Source organism: Chiloscyllium punctatum, chromosome 30 (genome assembly GCF_047496795.1).
Source record: "Chiloscyllium punctatum isolate Juve2018m chromosome 30, sChiPun1.3, whole genome shotgun sequence".
NCBI lineage: Eukaryota > Metazoa > Chordata > Chondrichthyes > Orectolobiformes > Hemiscylliidae > Chiloscyllium > Chiloscyllium punctatum.
Genome location: NC_092768.1, coordinates 47,462,330 through 47,481,683, shown reverse-complemented (window position 1 = coordinate 47,481,683; position 19,354 = coordinate 47,462,330). Strand labels below are relative to the sequence as shown.

General features: G+C 51.5%; 3 non-coding genes and 1 pseudogene across 3 annotated transcripts; all 4 read left to right on the top strand.

Moving 5' to 3' along the window:
* Nucleotides 1-6,568: 6,568 nt before the first annotated feature.
* Nucleotides 6,569-6,732, top strand: LOC140455837 (U1 spliceosomal RNA). The gene has a single exon (XR_011953068.1). It is a non-coding gene; the product is annotated as a U1 spliceosomal RNA (small nuclear RNA).
* A 4,056-nt stretch (nucleotides 6,733-10,788) lies between these two features.
* Nucleotides 10,789-10,942, top strand: LOC140455798 (U1 spliceosomal RNA; annotated as a pseudogene).
* Nucleotides 10,943-14,983: 4,041 nt separating this feature from the next.
* Nucleotides 14,984-15,148, top strand: LOC140455796 (U1 spliceosomal RNA). The gene has a single exon (XR_011953047.1). It is a non-coding gene; the product is annotated as a U1 spliceosomal RNA (small nuclear RNA).
* Nucleotides 15,149-19,189: 4,041 nt separating this feature from the next.
* LOC140455795 (U1 spliceosomal RNA) lies at nucleotides 19,190-19,354 on the top strand. Its single transcript, XR_011953046.1, has one exon. It is a non-coding gene; the product is annotated as a U1 spliceosomal RNA (small nuclear RNA).

Sequence of the window (19,354 nt, the reverse complement as noted above, 5' to 3'; positions counted from 1 at the left end):
CCAACCATTGATTGAGACTGCACTGACAATGTTGGTGTAGAGCAGTCTGATCCAATTTCCGATTCCCTCCCCAAAGCCCATTTTGGAGAGGACATCCCTCATATATGTATGCGATATCCTGTCAAAGGCTTTCTCCTGGTCCAGGCTGATGAGGCAGGTGTCCACCCCCCTGTCCTGCACGTAGGCGATCGTATCCCTGAGGAATGCGAGACTCTCAGAGATCTTCCTGCCCGGTACAGCACAGGTTTGGTCCGGGTGGATCACCGATCCCAGAGCAGACCTGACCCGGTTGGCGATGACCTTTGACAAGATTTTGTAGTCTGCATTTAACAGTGAGATCGGTCTCCAATTTCTAATTTCCTCCCTCTCCCCCTTCCGCTTGTAGACGAGGGTGATGATGCCTTTCCTCATGGATTCACTCATGGTACCTGCCCGAAGCATACTGACATACACCTCCAGCAGGTCCTGGCCGATCAAGTCCCAGAGAGCGGAATAAACCTCGACCGGTAAGCCGTCGCTTCCGGGAGTTTTATTCTTTTCGAAGGACTCGAGGGCCTTGGTCAGTTCATCCGTGTGACCTTTACCAATGACCACAAACAGGGTGTCCTCATGCCAACAAGCAATCCCTGTAATACACCCATCCTACCCATCCCAAAACCCGGGAGGCCAGTAAAGTGATGTTTTCTCCAGGATCTGAGTGCTGTCAATGGAATTGTGATTCCCTGCTCCCCAGTGGTCCCGGACACTAATGCCATACTCACCAGCATCCCTGCTTCCTCCACCTGCTTTTCTGTAACTGACCTCTGCCCAACTCTTTTCTCCATCAAACTGTCCCCTGAGAGCCAGTACCTTTTCCCTTTTACATACAGCAGCTGCCAGTAGACATGGACCAGGCCTCCCCAGGGTTACACGGACAGCCACATAGTCTATGCCGCTGCAGCACACTGTACCCTCTCTACTCTACACCTGCCATGCAACAGCACCCTCCTGCAATAGGCAGACGACTTGTTCCTGGCCTCCACCTCCACTGAATCATGGATACAGGATGCTCTGCTGTCAGGCAAAGGATGGACACAGGCTCTCCATGGAGAAAATGCAACTCTGCCAATACCCAGTCCAGTACTTGGGGTACAAACTCTCACATGGCCTCAGGGCATGATCGAGAGAGAGAGAGAGAGTCACGCCCATCACCCAGCTTCCCCCGCCAGTCACAAGAGCTCAGCTGCAGATTTTCCTGGGGATGGGGAATTCTTTCAGGCACTGGATCCCAGACCACCGTGCCATTGATGAACCCCTGTGGGAGGCATCCTCACCAAAGCAGCCAGCGAAAGTGACCTGGACACCAAAGTTAGAACAGGCATTCACTGATCTAAAACAGCCCTGGGGGTCCCAGATTACTCTCAGCCCTTCTACCTGTACGTCAACAAATCCGAGGGGTTTGCATCCAGCATTTTAACACAGCTGCCTGGGGATCCCAGCGCCCTGTTGCTTTTGACTCTGTACACTTACTGCCTGTTGTATGGGGAACACTGGCATGTCTGAGTGCTATGGCAGCAACTGTGGGAACAGTAGAGAAGGCTAACCCCCATTGTGCTGGATCACCCATGGACTGTTTTGGTTCCCCATTCGGTCTCCCTGCTGCTAAATTCTGACACAACCCAACATTTCACTGCCACCCGGAGAACTAGCTATGAGGTCGCTTTACTGTCTAAAGCTGACCTGCCCCTACAATGTACCCCTGCTCTGAACCCCACCACCCTGCTCCCACTCACTCAGAACGCCATTGCGGACGACCAGGACTGTTTAGATCTTGTTCAGCAGGTTGTCACTCCACGCACTGACCTCTGTGAAACACCTCTAGACAATCCTGACCTCATACTCTATACAGATGGCTCATCCTTCAGGCCCTCAGACCACTGTACACTGGCAGGGTATGCCGTCTGTTCCCCTTTCACAGTCCGAGAGTCGGCTGCACTGCCAGATGGCACATCCTCACAGACTGCGGAGCAGTTTGTGGTCACTAGGGCTTGTATCATTGGTAAAGGTCACACGGAAAACATTGATACTGACTCTAGATAGGCCTTCAGAGTCGTCCATGATTTTTAGCCCACTTTGGAAACAGAGAGGCTTCATCACGTCAGCAGGGAGGCCACTACAACACACTGCGCTGACCTCTAACCTCCTGGAAGCGGTCCTTTTACCCTCCACCCTAGCCATTATAAAATGAGCTGCCCATACCTCTGCCACTGACCGTGTCACCCTGGGGAATGCCTCAGCTGACCCAGCAGCCTGGGAGGCCGTCCTGCCTCCCCCTGCATACCCCAGAATAGGGAAGGCCCCAGTCTTGCCTGACTCAATGGAGGCAGTGCGAGCTGGCCAAGAGGCTTCTCCACCGCAAGGAAAGGAGAGTTGGGCCCCACATTGGGACCACACAGTCTCCTTCCCTACAGCTGCTCAGACACCCTGACGGCCGCATCATTTGCCCAAGAGCCCACCTACACTCACTGACCCTCGCAGCCCATGGCATAGGTCACATGGGCAAGAGGGACATGATGCAGACTTTAACGCAGTCCTGGTAGGCACCAGGATTTGCTGCCACTGCCCTGCTAGATTATGTTCAGGCCCTTAGCAGGAGCATTAGTGTTATACACACCCAGGTCAGAGGTTGTAGCAAAACATTGCCCCGGTGGGATGGATCTTTGAGAATGCTGGCGGCCTTTCCTTGACAGAGGGCCTGGTAGATGGATTCTGTAGATGGGAGGTTGGCCTTTGTGATTGTCCGGCCGAGTTCACCACTCTCTGTAACCGTCTCCGATCTTGAATGGTACCGTTGCCATACCAGGTAGTGATACATCCAGACAGAATGCTCTCGGTGGTGCACCTATAAAAGTTGGCAAGGGTATTTTCCGTCATGCCAAATTCCCTCAGCTGCCTGAGGAAGAAGAGACATTGTTGGGCCTTTGTAACCAGTGCGTTCACGTGAAGAGTCCAGGAAAGTTTGTTGTGGATGACCACTCCCAGGAGCTTGACACTCTCCACTCGTAACACCTCTGTGCTATTAATGTGTAGGGGTGTGTGAGTAACATCCCACCGAAAGTCAATAAAGAGTTCCTTGGTTTTGCCGGCATTGAGAGCTAGGTTGTTCTCAGTGCAGCATTTTTCAAGGTCTTCCACCTCCCAGTCTGTGACCTATTTGTCACCATCTGAGATTCAATCAACTGTGGTGATGTGATCAGCAAATTTATAAATGGCATTAGTCTGGTATTTGGCGATGCAGCCATGGGTATACAGTGTACAGTGGGGGACTGAGAACGCACCCCTGGGGGGGCTCCAGTGTTGAGTGTTAGTGAAGATGAAATATTGTCCCCAGTCTTCACTGATTGTGGCCTGTGGGTCAGGAAAGTGAGGATCCAGTTGTAGAGAGTGGGGCTCAGTCTGAGATCACTCAGTTTAGTAATCAGCCTCAAGTGAATAATAGTGTTGAAGGCTGAACTGTAGTCAATGAGTAGGATTCTTAGGTAGCTGTTCTTGGTGTCAAGATGTTCTAGGGAAGAATGAAGGGCAAGTGATATGGCATCTGACGTGGATCTGTCGGTCCGATAGGCAAATTAGAGTGGGTCAAAGAGTAGTGGGGAGGCTGGAGTTGATGAATGCAATGACCAGCTTTTCAAAGCACTTCCTGACCACCAAAGTGAGGGCCACAGGGCAGTAGTCATTGAGACATGCTGCACGAGCCTTCTTAGGCACAGGGATGATGTTGGCCCTCTTGAAACAGGCAGCGACAGTAGCCTGCTTCAGGGAGAGCTGGAAGATGTCCGAGAAGACATCTGCCAGTTGATCTGCGCATGCCCTGAGTGCACGGCCTGGTACTCCATCTGGTCCCATCGCTCTCCTTGGATTCACACGAAGGAAAACTGATCTGACCTCTGATGCAGTGACTGTTGGGATAGGTTCATTAGGACTTGTCGGAATAGGTGTTACCTCTCCACCGAAATTCTGCTCAAAGCGAGCATAGAAGGTGTTGAGACGATCTGGGAGGGATGGTCTGCTATCTTGTCCCTTTTAAAGAAATTACAGGCTCTTTTGGGATTCTGAAAACAACATTGGCCAATTGAATGGCCTATTGGGAAAACTGGATCACTGAAGTTGGATCAGGCCAGACCAACAGGTATGCACACCTGTTACCCTGATTGATGATATGGAATAGGTTGTGGTTGTGTTCGCCGAGCTGGGATTTGGTATCTACAAGTAGTTGTTGTGCTTTTTGCATGTACTCTGCTTTGTCCAGGATGACCGTCATTCTGCCTTTGTCTGCTGGTAGTATAATTATGTTCTTCATTATGTTCTTAATGTCCCAGCTCGGCGAACAGAACCACAACAACGAGCACCCGAGCTACAAATCTTCTCCCAAACTTTGAATATGGAATAGGTTTTAATAGGACAGTGGGAACTGCGGTATGAAGGCAGGAAGCTTGCAGCATTCACTTGGATCAAGTCAGACAGATATACAGGCCATTCAACTTGATTGATTGAATAGGTGTTGGCAGGACAATGCTGCAAGGTTTCGGGTGGAACAGTAGATCTGAATTTCAGTCGAACTGCAATTGAGACAGTTCGGCTCCAGGGTCCGCTCAGTCAATAGGGAAATTACAATATCCGACACTGTCTTTTGTAACAGTCTTCCCGAGGTAGAATGTCAATTAACATCAAGTAACTAATTTATGCTAATTCCATTCTTACATCAAACCGTTGCTGCCCAACAGCACTCAGAGGTGACCCAGATAAGTCGTTCAAAGCCCAGTCCTGATGAAGGGTTAGTCCCGAAACATTGACTTCTCCATCTCCTGAAGTTGCCTGGCTTGCTGTGTTCTTCCAGCCTCCTGTCAAATAAAGCAACTCCGATCAGACGGGTTCCCTCACACACTCCAAAGAGAACATTAGCACCAAGAATCAGAAACCTTGGGAGCAGGAGGAACAGCCTGATCTTCAGTTTGGGGTAGTATAAACCTCTTTATCACTCTCTGAAAATGCAATCTTGCACAAATAAGAGATGCCTTTTGTTTGTTTGTTGATTAGAGTAAAACTCCAATGTTTATTCGTCTCTTTGATATGCTACTGTACCCTGCATTTGTGATAAAAAATATATATGATTAGATTCCCTAGAGTATGGAAAAAGGCCCTTGGGCCCAACCAGTTCACACCGACTCTCCGGACAGTAACCCACCTTGACCCATTTCCCTCTGACTAATGCACCTAACACTATGGGCAACCTAGCACGTCCGATTCACCTGACCTGCACATCCTTGGACTGTGGGAGGAAGCCGGAGCACTCGGAGGAAACCCACTCAGACACAGGGAGGATGTGCAAACTCCACACAGACAGTCGTCCAAGGCTGGATTGAACCTGGGACTCTGATGCTGTGAGGCAGCTGTGCTAACCACTGAGCCACCATATATATGTAAAGACATTTAAATGAATAAAGTATAATTTTTAAAATTAAACATTATCTTGCGTTCTCAAAGCCAGAGGGCACAGGCATTAAAGAACTGTAAAGTTGCTCTGGAAATGAGAAGGACAGATGGGTTTTATAGAGGTGCTATATGGGAGTAGCACGGTGGCTCAGTGGTTAGCACCGCTGCCTCACAGCACCAGGGACACGGGTTTGATTCCAGCCTCGGGCGACTGTGTGCAGGTTAAGTGAATTGGCAGTGCTAAAATTGCCTGTAGTGTTGGGTGCATCAGAGGGGATTCCTCTTCCAAGGGTCTGTGTGGACTTGTTGGGCTGAAGGGCCTGTTTCCACACCGTAGGGAATCTAATCTTGTACTTCAACCATAATAACCACGTGTCATTATTAGTGCAAGTAAATCAAAGACATATATGAAAATAATATTTACATTTGAATCACAGGCGACTGTTTTTCGAAACAACAGAGGGTGTTGAAAACATGGAATGTGCATCCAGAAAAGGTGGTGCTCTCAGTTTAATGTCACATCTAAACAGCGTTGAGGAATATTTCCTTGTTCCTGGCACCTTTAATCTTAACCGTGAGGTCTCCTGAAGTGATTGATTTACATGGTGGAACACAGAGGGGGGAAGATTGCAAAGCTGCAGTTTCACAAAAGAAGATTTGTTCAATTTGTAGGAATTAGGAACAAGTGATTTCAAAATATCTTTCAAGTTTCACCAGCAAAGCTTACAAATTGCTTTTATTCGCGTTCACCTCACATTGTAAATAGTGTTTGATAACAGAGTGCTTCAAGTGTATGAGAGAGTTCTGCGGCTTTGTTTTGGTGAAAGAGGAGATACTGTGAAGGGGGCGGGGCGGAGCGGAGTATTTCCGTTTAAGGACGAAATGCAAATTAGCGCAGCTTCTCACGTCGCCCAGTGAGTGTCGTATTCAGTGAAACCTGAGTCTTTCTGGATGTTCTGTGATCCAGGTGAGAAATTGCGCTGTTGTACAGGCAGGGAACCTTAGAGAGATGTATTTCCGATTTTCGAAAACGCAGTTAGTATGAGTGTAAGAGGTATGGGCTGTTGTTGGGTTTGAGCGAGTGAGAATATTAAGCATACTTACCTGGCAGGGGAGATACCATGATCACCAAGGTGGTTCTCCCAGGACGAGGCTATCCCATTGCACTTCGGGTGTGCTGACGCCTGCGATGTCCCCAAATGCGGGATACTCGACTGCAAAATTTGTGGTAGTGGGGGACTGCGTTCGCGCTCTCCCCTGAATTACAAGCAAAAGTCAGATGATCCTATAGATGTCGCTCATTTGTGCTTCGTGCGGCTTCTAATATATCCCTGTATCTATGTTCACTTCAGTTTCACTCAAATTCACACGTAATGCCGCCCCTCTTATTTCATCCTGCAATAAACCGCTATCTTCAATGCTTTTCACAACAGGACCGCTCTGCCCTCATCAATCCTCTTTGGTACTTCTTCAAAAAACTCAATCAACTTTGGGAGATATGATTTCCCACACACAAAGCCATGTTGACTATCCCGAATCAGTCCTTGCCTCTCTCAGCATGTAGTCCTGGACCTTGGAATGTGCCTCCAACACGTGGGAAAGGTCGACTCCTTGTTCTGGAAGACCAACAATTTTTTGGAAGACCAGAGAGCAACTTTCACCATTTGCCACGCACAAAGCCACACTGACTGTTCCAAATGGGTCCTCGCCTCCCCAAATGCCTCGAGATCCTAACTCTCAGAATCCTCTCTCACAACTTAGCAACCACAGCCGTTAGGCTCACCAATCTATTGTCTCCATTTTGTGATTATGTGTGAAAGAACAGAAACCAACATAGTCATTCTAAAACATGAGAGACTTAACAAACAATCGAGGTCTTTTTCGGTATATAATTTCAGTTACATCACACTGTAAACTTTTGCTCTCAATTCTGTGTCTTACAATCTTATTCTCCCCAACCACGTGATGAAGGAGCAGTGCTCTGAAAGCTAGTGCTTCCAAATGAACCTGTTGTGGTGTGATTTGTAGCTGACTAGGCCTTCTGTGGCAGTGAATTCAATGAATTTGCCACACTCTGAATGTAGGGAGTGTTGCTGAACATAAAGACCTTGGAGTGTCGGTTCACGCTTCCTTGAAAGTCGACTCACAGATCAATTACAGAAGGTATTTTGTAAACCGGACGCTACGTCCAGGGCCCTGATGGAAACGGTCAAAGACGCCAAGCTGCACGACGTCTTCAGCGCCCCTGCAGACGGAGCGCAGCGTAGATACACCTGGTCACGGGCAGACGGGTCTATCCGCTCAAGGATAGATTACCTGTTTGTGTCCCGAACGCTCTCGGTCAGATCCACCGACGTCAAGCCGGTGTTCTTCTCTGACCACTGCCTCCTGCTGGCCGACTGTCACCTACAGGACGAACAGCGGGCGGGCAAGGGAACGTGGAAACTGAACACTAAGCTGTTGACCCCGGGAAACATCGAAGAGCTCAAGAGGGATTACGCAGGTTGGAGAACCGTGAAGCCCCTCTTTGAGTCTCCAGCGGACTGGTGGGAAACGGTAAAAGGGAACATCAAGAGGTTCTTTATCCTCAAAGGTGTCCAGGAGGCGAGAGAGAGGCGGGGAAAACTGTCCCAGCTCCAGGAAAGTATGCAGAACCTGCTCCTGCTGCAGACGATGGGGGTGGATGTCACGGAGGACCTCAAGGAGGTGAAGGGCCAGCAAGCCTCGCTCTTTGCCTCGGAGGCCTCCAGGATAATCTTCCGGTCCAGGGTCCGCTCGGTGGAGCAGGACGAGACGTGCTCACGTTTCTTCTTCCAGAAGGTGCACAAAGAGAGCTCCGTGCTCAGCAGCCTGAAGAAAGAAGATGGCTCGGTAACGTCATCTCAGGCTGACGTCATGAGGATCAGCAAATCCTTCTACGCCAGCCTGTATGACTCGAAGCCAACCGACCGCGCGGCCTCCCAGTCGTTCCTGTCCTCTATCACGGAGGTCCTAGATGACGGAACACGAGAGAGGCTGGACCAGCCGCTATCTCTGGATGAACTGACCAAGGCCCTCGAGTCCTTCGAAAAGAATAAAACTCCCGGAAGCGACGGCTTACCGGTCGAGGTTTATTCCGCTCTTTGGGACTCGATCGGCCAGGACCTGCTGGAGGTGTATGTCAGTATGCTTCGGGCAGGTACCATGAGTGAATCCATGAGGAAAGGCATCATCACCCTCGTCTACAAGCGGAAGGGAGAGAGGGAGGAAATTAGAAATTGGAGACCGATCTCACTGTTAAATGCAGACTACAAAATCTTGTCAAAGGTCATCGCCAACCGGGTCAGGTCTGCTCTGGGATCGGTGATCCACCCGGACCAAACCTGTGCTGTACCGGGCAGGAAGATCTCTGAGAGTCTCGCACTCCTCAGGGATACGATCGCCTACGTGCAGGACAGGGGGGTGGACACCTGTCTCATCAGCCTGGACCAGGAGAAAGCCTTTGACAGGATATCGCATACATATATGAGGGATGTCCTCTCCAAAATGGGCTTTGGGGAGGGAATCGGAAATTGGATCAGACTGCTCTACACCAACATTGTCAGTGCAGTCTCAATCAATGGGTGGGAATCAGATAGCTTCCCTGTAAGATCTGGAGTCAGGCAGGGATGCCCCCTCTCACCCGCCTTGTTTGTGTGTTGCATAGAGCCATTTGCCGAATCCATCAGGAAGGATGCGAGCCTGAGAGGGGTGACTATTCCTGGCAGCGGGGGCCTGCAGGTTAAGGCCTCCCTGTACATGGATGACGTCGCTGTTTTCTGCTCGGATCCGCTGTCCGTGCACAGACTCGTGTGCATCTGCGACCAGTTCGAACGGGCCTCGGGGGCCAAGGTAAACCGAGGCAAGAGCGAGGCCATGCTCTTCGGGAACTGGGCCGACCAATCCTCTATCCCCTTCACCGTCAGGACTGACCACCTGAAGGTGCTGGGTATTTGGTTCGGGGGGGCTGGGGCGTGCGCCAAGACCTGGGAGGAGCGGATCAGGAAGATGAGACAGAAACTAGGCAGATGGGGGCAACGGTCGCTCTCCATCGCGGGAAAAAACCTGGTCATCAGGTGTGAGGTACTCTCAGTATTGCTATATGTGGCACAGGTCTGGCCTATCCCCAGGACCTGTGCCGCCGCAGTCACCCGGGCCATCTTCCAATTCATTTGGAGATCAAAGATGGACCGGGTCCGAAGAGACTCTATGTACAAAGACCGGTGCAATGGGGGAAAAAACACGCCCAATGCCACCCTCACCCTGATGGCCACCTTTGTGTGTGGCTGCATCAAGCTGTGCGTGGATCCCCGGTACGCAAACACCAAGTGTCACTACGTACTGAGGTTCTACCTGTCCCCGGTGTTGCGAAGGATGGGCCTGGCCTCGCTGCCGCGGAACGCTCCGAGTAGTTGGACCGTTCCGTATCACCTGTCCTTCGTGGAGAAATTTATGAGGAAAAACACCTTTGACCACAAGTCCATCAGGAAGTGGTCAGCACGTAGCGTCCTTGAGACCCTTCGGGAAAAGGAGAGGGCGGATCCTGTCGAGCGGTTCCCTGAGCAGACTGTCAAAGCCATTTGGCAGAATGCCTCATCGCCAGAACTTTCCAACAAGCACCAAGACGTGGCTTGGCTGGTGGTGAGAAGGGCTCTGCCTGTGAGATCCTTTATGCACGCCCGGACTCTCTGCCGCACCGCACGCTGCCCTCGAAGTGGCTGCGGGGGGGACGAGACTGTCACACACCTCCTTCTGGAATGTGCCTATGCAGAGGAAGTCTGGAGAGGAATGCAGTGGTGCTTGTCGAGGTTCGTCCCGAGCAGCGCCGTGACGCGGGACTCCGTGCTCTACGGCCTGTTCCCCGGGACTCACACCGAGACGAACATTAACTGCGCCTGGAGGATCATCAACTCGGTGAAGGACGCTCTCTGGGCGGTCCGAAACCTGTTGATCTTCCAGCTGAAGGAGTTGACCCCGACCGAGTGTTGCAGACTGGCACATTCCAAGGTCCAAGACTACGTGTTGAGGGACGCGCTGAAGCTTGGGGCAGCTGCCGCCAAGGCGCGGTGGGGAAAGACCACTGTGTAAGATCGGCCTGCCGAAAGAAGAACAGGGGGCCCATACAGACGTTTTTTTGGGCTCTGCTGATGCCTCAGCCAAATATATGTATATATACAAGATTGAAAAAATGCACAGGATTGTAAAGGACAAGAATAAAGTCGAATCTGTGTTTGTAAATATGGACATATGTATGGCATGATCCAATGTACAGACCATCAAATCATTTATGAATAAAGTATATTTTTGAAATAAAAAAAAAAAAAAAAGGTTCTCCCAGGACGAGGCTATCCCATTGCACTTCGGGTGTGCTGACGCCTGCGATGTCCCCAAATGCGGGATACTCGACTGCAAAATTTGTGGTAGTGGGGGACTGCGTTCGCGCTCTCCCCTGAATTACAAGCAAAAGTCAGATGATCCTATAGATGTCGCTCATTTGTGCTTCGTGCGGCTTCTAATATATCCCTGTATCTATGTTCACTTCAGTTTCACTCAAATTCACACGTAATGCCGCCCCTCTTATTTCATCCTGCAATAAACCGCTATCTTCAATGCTTTTCACAACAGGACCGCTCTGCCCTCATCAATCCTCTTTGGTACTTCTTCAAAAAACTCAATCAACTTTGGGAGATATGATTTCCCACACACAAAGCCATGTTGACTATCCCGAATCAGTCCTTGCCTCTCTCAGCATGTAGTCCTGGACCTTGGAATGTGCCTCCAACACGTGGGAAAGGTCGACTCCTTGTTCTGGAAGACCAACAATTTTTTGGAAGACCAGAGAGCAACTTTCACCATTTGCCACGCACAAAGCCACACTGACTGTTCCAAATGGGTCCTCGCCTCCCCAAATGCCTCGAGATCCTAACTCTCAGAATCCTCTCTCACAACTTAGCAACCACAGCCGTTAGGCTCACCAATCTATTGTCTCCATTTTGTGATTATGTGTGAAAGAACAGAAACCAACATAGTCATTCTAAAACATGAGAGACTTAACAAACAATCGAGGTCTTTTTCGGTATATAATTTCAGTTACATCACACTGTAAACTTTTGCTCTCAATTCTGTGTCTTACAATCTTATTCTCCCCAACCACGTGATGAAGGAGCAGTGCTCTGAAAGCTAGTGCTTCCAAATGAACCTGTTGTGGTGTGATTTGTAGCTGACTAGGCCTTCTGTGGCAGTGAATTCAATGAATTTGCCACACTCTGAATGTAGGGAGTGTTGCTGAACATAAAGACCTTGGAGTGTCGGTTCACGCTTCCTTGAAAGTCGACTCACAGATCAATTACAGAAGGTATTTTGTAAACCGGACGCTACGTCCAGGGCCCTGATGGAAACGGTCAAAGACGCCAAGCTGCACGACGTCTTCAGCGCCCCTGCAGACGGAGCGCAGCGTAGATACACCTGGTCACGGGCAGACGGGTCTATCCGCTCAAGGATAGATTACCTGTTTGTGTCCCGAACGCTCTCGGTCAGATCCACCGACGTCAAGCCGGTGTTCTTCTCTGACCACTGCCTCCTGCTGGCCGACTGTCACCTACAGGACGAACAGCGGGCGGGCAAGGGAACGTGGAAACTGAACACTAAGCTGTTGACCCCGGGAAACATCGAAGAGCTCAAGAGGGATTACGCAGGTTGGAGAACCGTGAAGCCCCTCTTTGAGTCTCCAGCGGACTGGTGGGAAACGGTAAAAGGGAACATCAAGAGGTTCTTTATCCTCAAAGGTGTCCAGGAGGCGAGAGAGAGGCGGGGAAAACTGTCCCAGCTCCAGGAAAGTATGCAGAACCTGCTCCTGCTGCAGACGATGGGGGTGGATGTCACGGAGGACCTCAAGGAGGTGAAGGGCCAGCAAGCCTCGCTCTTTGCCTCGGAGGCCTCCAGGATAATCTTCCGGTCCAGGGTCCGCTCGGTGGAGCAGGACGAGACGTGCTCACGTTTCTTCTTCCAGAAGGTGCACAAAGAGAGCTCCGTGCTCAGCAGCCTGAAGAAAGAAGATGGCTCGGTAACGTCATCTCAGGCTGACGTCATGAGGATCAGCAAATCCTTCTACGCCAGCCTGTATGACTCGAAGCCGACCGACAGCGCGGCCTCCCAGTCGTTCCTGTCCTCTATCACGGAGGTCCTAGATGACGGAACACGAGAGAGGCTGGACCAGCCGCTATCTCTGGATGAACTGACCAAGGCCCTCGAGTCCTTCGAAAAGAATAAAACTCCCGGAAGCGACGGCTTACCGGTCGAGGTTTATTCCGCTCTTTGGGACTCGATCGGCCAGGACCTGCTGGAGGTGTATGTCAGTATGCTTCGGGCAGGTACCATGAGTGAATCCATGAGGAAAGGCATCATCACCCTCGTCTACAAGCGGAAGGGAGAGAGGGAGGAAATTAGAAATTGGAGACCGATCTCACTGTTAAATGCAGACTACAAAATCTTGTCAAAGGTCATCGCCAACCGGGTCAGGTCTGCTCTGGGATCGGTGATCCACCCGGACCAAACCTGTGCTGTACCGGGCAGGAAGATCTCTGAGAGTCTCGCACTCCTCAGGGATACGATCGCCTACGTGCAGGACAGGGGGGTGGACACCTGTCTCATCAGCCTGGACCAGGAGAAAGCCTTTGACAGGATATCGCATACATATATGAGGGATGTCCTCTCCAAAATGGGCTTTGGGGAGGGAATCGGAAATTGGATCAGACTGCTCTACACCAACATTGTCAGTGCAGTCTCAATCAATGGGTGGGAATCAGATAGCTTCCCTGTAAGATCTGGAGTCAGGCAGGGATGCCCCCTCTCACCCGCCTTGTTTGTGTGTTGCATAGAGCCATTTGCCGAATCCATCAGGAAGGATGCGAGCCTGAGAGGGGTGACTATTCCTGGCAGCGGGGGCCTGCAGGTTAAGGCCTCCCTGTACATGGATGACGTCGCTGTTTTCTGCTCGGATCCGCTGTCCGTGCACAGACTCGTGTGCATCTGCGACCAGTTCGAACGGGCCTCGGGGGCCAAGGTAAACCGAGGCAAGAGCGAGGCCATGCTCTTCGGGAACTGGGCCGACCAATCCTCTATCCCCTTCACCGTCAGGACTGACCACCTGAAGGTGCTGGGTATTTGGTTCGGGGGGGCTGGGGCGTGCGCCAAGACCTGGGAGGAGCGGATCAGGAAGATGAGACAGAAACTAGGCAGATGGGGGCAACGGTCGCTCTCCATCGCGGGAAAAAACCTGGTCATCAGGTGTGAGGTCCTCTCAGTATTGCTATATGTGGCACAGGTCTGGCCTATCCCCAGGACCTGTGCCGCCGCAGTCACCCGGGCCATCTTCCAATTCATTTGGAGATCAAAGATGGACCGGGTCCGAAGAGACTCAATGTACAAAGACCGGTGCAATGGGGGAAAAAACACGCCCAATGCCACCCTCACCCTGATGGCCACCTTTGTGTGTGGCTGCATCAAGCTGTGCGTGGATCCCCGGTACGCAAACACCAAGTGTCACTACGTACTGAGGTTCTACCTGTCCCCGGTGTTGCGAAGGATGGGCCTGGCCTCGCTGCCGCGGAACGCTCCGAGTAGTTGGACCGTTCCGTATCACCTGTCCTTCGTGGAGAAATTTATGAGGAAAAACACCTTTGACCACAAGTCCATCAGGAAGGGGTCAGCACGTAGCGTCCTTGAGACCCTTCGGGAAAAGGAGAGGGCGGATCCTGTCGAGCGGTTCCCTGAGCAGACTGTCAAAGCCATTTGGCAGAATGCCTCATCGCCAGAACTTTCCAACAAGCACCAAGACGTGGCTTGGCTGGTGGTGAGAAGGGCTCTGCCTGTGAGATCCTTTATGCACGCCCGGACTCTCTGCCGCACCGCACGCTGCCCTCGAAGTGGCTGCGGGGGGGACGAGACTGTCACACACCTCCTTCTGGAATGTGCCTATGCAGAGGAAGTCTGGAGAGGAATGCAGTGGTGCTTGTCGAGGTTCGTCCCGAGCAGCGCCGTGACGCGGGACTCCGTGCTCTACGGCCTGTTCCCCGGGACTCACACCGAGACGAACATTAACTGCGCCTGGAGGATCATCAACTCGGTGAAGGACGCTCTCTGGGCGGTCCGAAACCTGTTGATCTTCCAGCTGAAGGAGTTGACCCCGACCGAGTGTTGCAGACTGGCACATTCCAAGGTCCAAGACTACGTGTTGAGGGACGCGCTGAAGCTTGGGGCAGCTGCCGCCAAGGCGCGGTGGGGAAAGACCACCGTGTAAGATCGGCCTGCCGAAAGAAGAACAGGGGGCCCATACAGACGTTTTTTTTTGGGCTCTGCTGATGCCTCAGCCAAATATATGTATATATACAAGATTGAAAAAATGCACAGGATTGTAAAGGACAAGAATAAAGTCGAATCTGTGTTTGTAAATATTGACATATGTATGGCATGATCCAATGTACAGACCATCAAATCATTTATGAATAAAGTATATTTTTGAAATAAAAAAAAAAGGTTCTCCCAGGACGAGGCTATCCCATTGCACTTCGGGTGTGCTGACGCCTGCGATGTCCCCAAATGCGGGATACTCGACTGCAAAATTTGTGGTAGTGGGGGACTGCGTTCGCGCTCTCCCCTGAATTACAAGCAAAAGTCAGATGATCCTATAGATGTCGCTCATTTGTGCTTCGTGCGGCTTCTAATATATCCCTGTATCTATGTTCACTTCAGTTTCACTCAAATTCACACGTAATGCCGCCCCTCTTATTTCATCCTGCAATAAACCGCTATCTTCAATGCTTTTCACAACAGGACCGCTCTGCCCTCATCAATCCTCTTTGGTACTTCTTCAAAAAACTCAATCAACTTTGGGAGATATGATTTCCCACACACAAAGCCATGTTGACTATCCCGAATCAGTCCTTGCCTCTCTCAGCATGTAGTCCTGGACCTTGGAATGTGCCTCCAACACGTGGGAAAGGTCGACTCCTTGTTCTGGAAGACCAACAATTTTTTGGAAGACCAGAGAGCAACTTTCACCATTTGCCACGCACAAAGCCACACTGACTGTTCCAAATGGGTCCTCGCCTCCCCAAATGCCTCGAGATCCTAACTCTCAGAATCCTCTCTCACAACTTAGCAACCACAGCCGTTAGGCTCACCAATCTATTGTCTCCATTTTGTGATTATGTGTGAAAGAACAGAAACCAACATAGTCATTCTAAAACATGAGAGACTTAACAAACAATCGAGGTCTTTTTCGGTATATAATTTCAGTTACATCACACTGTAAACTTTTGCTCTCAATTCTGTGTCTTACAATCTTATTCTCCCCAACCACGTGATGAAGGAGCAGTGCTCTGAAAGCTAGTGCTTCCAAATGAACCTGTTGTGGTGTGATTTGTAGCTGACTAGGCCTTCTGTGGCAGTGAATTCAATGAATTTGCCACACTCTGAATGTAGGGAGTGTTGCTGAACATAAAGACCTTGGAGTGTCGGTTCACGCTTCCTTGAAAGTCGACTCACAGATCAATTACAGAAGGTATTTTGTAAACCGGACGCTACGTCCAGGGCCCTGATGGAAACGGTCAAAGACGCCAAGCTGCACGACGTCTTCAGCGCCCCTGCAGACGGAGCGCAGCGTAGATACACCTGGTCACGGGCAGACGGGTCTATCCGCTCAAGGATAGATTACCTGTTTGTGTCCCGAACGCTCTCGGTCAGATCCACCGACGTCAAGCCGGTGTTCTTCTCTGACCACTGCCTCCTGCTGGCCGACTGTCACCTACAGGACGAACAGCGGGCGGGCAAGGGAACGTGGAAACTGAACACTAAGCTGTTGACCCCGGGAAACATCGAAGAGCTCAAGAGGGATTACGCAGGTTGGAGAACCGTGAAGCCCCTCTTTGAGTCTCCAGCGGACTGGTGGGAAACGGTAAAAGGGAACATCAAGAGGTTCTTTATCCTCAAAGGTGTCCAGGAGGCGAGAGAGAGGCGGGGAAAACTGTCCCAGCTCCAGGAAAGTATGCAGAACCTGCTCCTGCTGCAGACGATGGGGGTGGATGTCACGGAGGACCTCAAGGAGGTGAAGGGCCAGCAAGCCTCGCTCTTTGCCTCGGAGGCCTCCAGGATAATCTTCCGGTCCAGGGTCCGCTCGGTGGAGCAGGACGAGACGTGCTCACGTTTCTTCTTCCAGAAGGTGCACAAAGAGAGCTTCGTGCTCAGCAGCCTGAAGAAAGAAGATGGCTCGGTAACGTCATCTCAGGCTGACGTCATGAGGATCAGCAAATCCTTCTACGCCAGCCTGTATGACTCGAAGCCGACCGACAGCGCGGCCTCCCAGTCGTTCCTGTCCTCTATCACGGAGGTCCTAGATGACGGAACACGAGAGAGGCTGGACCAGCCGCTATCTCTGGATGAACTGACCAAGGCCCTCGAGTCCTTCGAAAAGAATAAAACTCCCGGAAGCGACGGCTTACCGGTCGAGGTTTATTCCGCTCTTTGGGACTCGATCGGCCAGGACCTGCTGGAGGTGTATGTCAGTATGCTTCGGGCAGGTACCATGAGTGAATCCATGAGGAAAGGCATCATCACCCTCGTCTACAAGCGGAAGGGAGAGAGGGAGGAAATTAGAAATTGGAGACCGATCTCACTGTTAAATGCAGACTACAAAATCTTGTCAAAGGTCATCGCCAACCGGGTCAGGTCTGCTCTGGGATCGGTGATCCACCCGGACCAAACCTGTGCTGTACCGGGCAGGAAGATCTCTGAGAGTCTCGCACTCCTCAGGGATACGATCGCCTACGTGCAGGACAGGGGGGTGGACACCTGTCTCATCAGCCTGGACCAGGAGAAAGCCTTTGACAGGATATCGCATACATATATGAGGGATGTCCTCTCCAAAATGGGCTTTGGGGAGGGAATCGGAAATTGGATCAGACTGCTCTACACCAACATTGTCAGTGCAGTCTCAATCAATGGGTGGGAATCAGATAGCTTCCCTGTAAGATCTGGAGTCAGGCAGGGATGCCCCCTCTCACCCGCCTTGTTTGTGTGTTGCATAGAGCCATTTGCCGAATCCATCAGGAAGGATGCGAGCCTGAGAGGGGTGACTATTCCTGGCAGCGGGGGCCTGCAGGTTAAGGCCTCCCTGTACATGGATGACGTCGCTGTTTTCTGCTCGGATCCGCTGTCCGTGCACAGACTCGTGTGCATCTGCGACCAGTTCGAACGGGCCTCGGGGGCCAAGGTAAACCGAGGCAAGAGCGAGGCCATGCTCTTCGGGAACTGGGCCGACCAATCCTCTATCCCCTTCACCGTCAGGACTGACCACCTGAAGGTGCTGGGTATTTGGTTCGGGGGGGCTGGGGCGTGCGCCAAGACCTGGGAGGAGCGGATCAGGAAGATGAGACAGAAACTAGGCAGATGGGGGCAACGGTCGCTCTCCATCGCGGGAAAAAACCTGGTCATCAGGTGTGAGGTCCTCTCAGTATTGCTATATGTGGCACAGGTCTGGCCTATCCCCAGGACCTGTGCCGCCGCAGTCACCCGGGCCATCTTCCAATTCATTTGGAGATCAAAGATGGACCGGGTCCGAAGAGACTCAATGTACAAAGACCGGTGCAATGGGGGAAAAAACACGCCCAATGCCACCCTCACCCTGATGGCCACCTTTGTGTGTGGCTGCATCAAGCTGTGCGTGGATCCCCGGTACGCAAACACCAAGTGTCACTACGTACTGAGGTTCTACCTGTCCCCGGTGTTGCGAAGGATGGGCCTGGCCTCGCTGCCGCGGAACGCTCCGAGTAGTTGGACCGTTCCGTATCACCTGTCCTTCGTGGAGAAATTTATGAGGAAAAACACCTTTGACCACAAGTCCATCAGGAAGGGGTCAGCACGTAGCGTCCTTGAGACCCTTCGGGAAAAGGAGAGGGCGGATCCTGTCGAGCGGTTCCCTGAGCAGACTGTCAAAGCCATTTGGCAGAATGCCTCATCGCCAGAACTTTCCAACAAGCACCAAGACGTGGCTTGGCTGGTGGTGAGAAGGGCTCTGCCTGTGAGATCCTTTATGCACGCCCGGACTCTCTGCCGCACCGCACGCTGCCCTCGAAGTGGCTGCGGGGGGGACGAGACTGTCACACACCTCCTTCTGGAATGTGCCTATGCAGAGGAAGTCTGGAGAGGAATGCAGTGGTGCTTGTCGAGGTTCGTCCCGAGCAGCGCCGTGACGCGGGACTCCGTGCTCTACGGCCTGTTCCCCGGGACTCACACCGAGACGAACATTAACTGCGCCTGGAGGATCATCAACTCGGTGAAGGACGCTCTCTGGGCGGTCCGAAACCTGTTGATCTTCCAGCTGAAGGAGTTGACCCCGACCGAGTGTTGCAGACTGGCACATTCCAAGGTCCAAGACTACGTGTTGAGGGACGCGCTGAAGCTTGGGGCAGCTGCCGCCAAGGCGCGGTGGGGAAAGACCACCGTGTAAGATCGGCCTGCCGAAAGAAGAACAGGGGGCCCATACAGACGTTTTTTTTTGGGCTCTGCTGATGCCTCAGCCAAATATATGTATATATACAAGATTGAAAAAATGCACAGGATTGTAAAGGACAAGAATAAAGTCGAATCTGTGTTTGTAAATATTGACATATGTATGGCATGATCCAATGTACAGACCATCAAATCATTTATGAATAAAGTATATTTTTGAAATAAAAAAAAAAGGTTCTCCCAGGACGAGGCTATCCCATTGCACTTCGGGTGTGCTGACGCCTGCGATGTCCCCAAATGCGGGATACTCGACTGCAAAATTTGTGGTAGTGGGGGACTGCGTTCGCGCTCTCCCCTG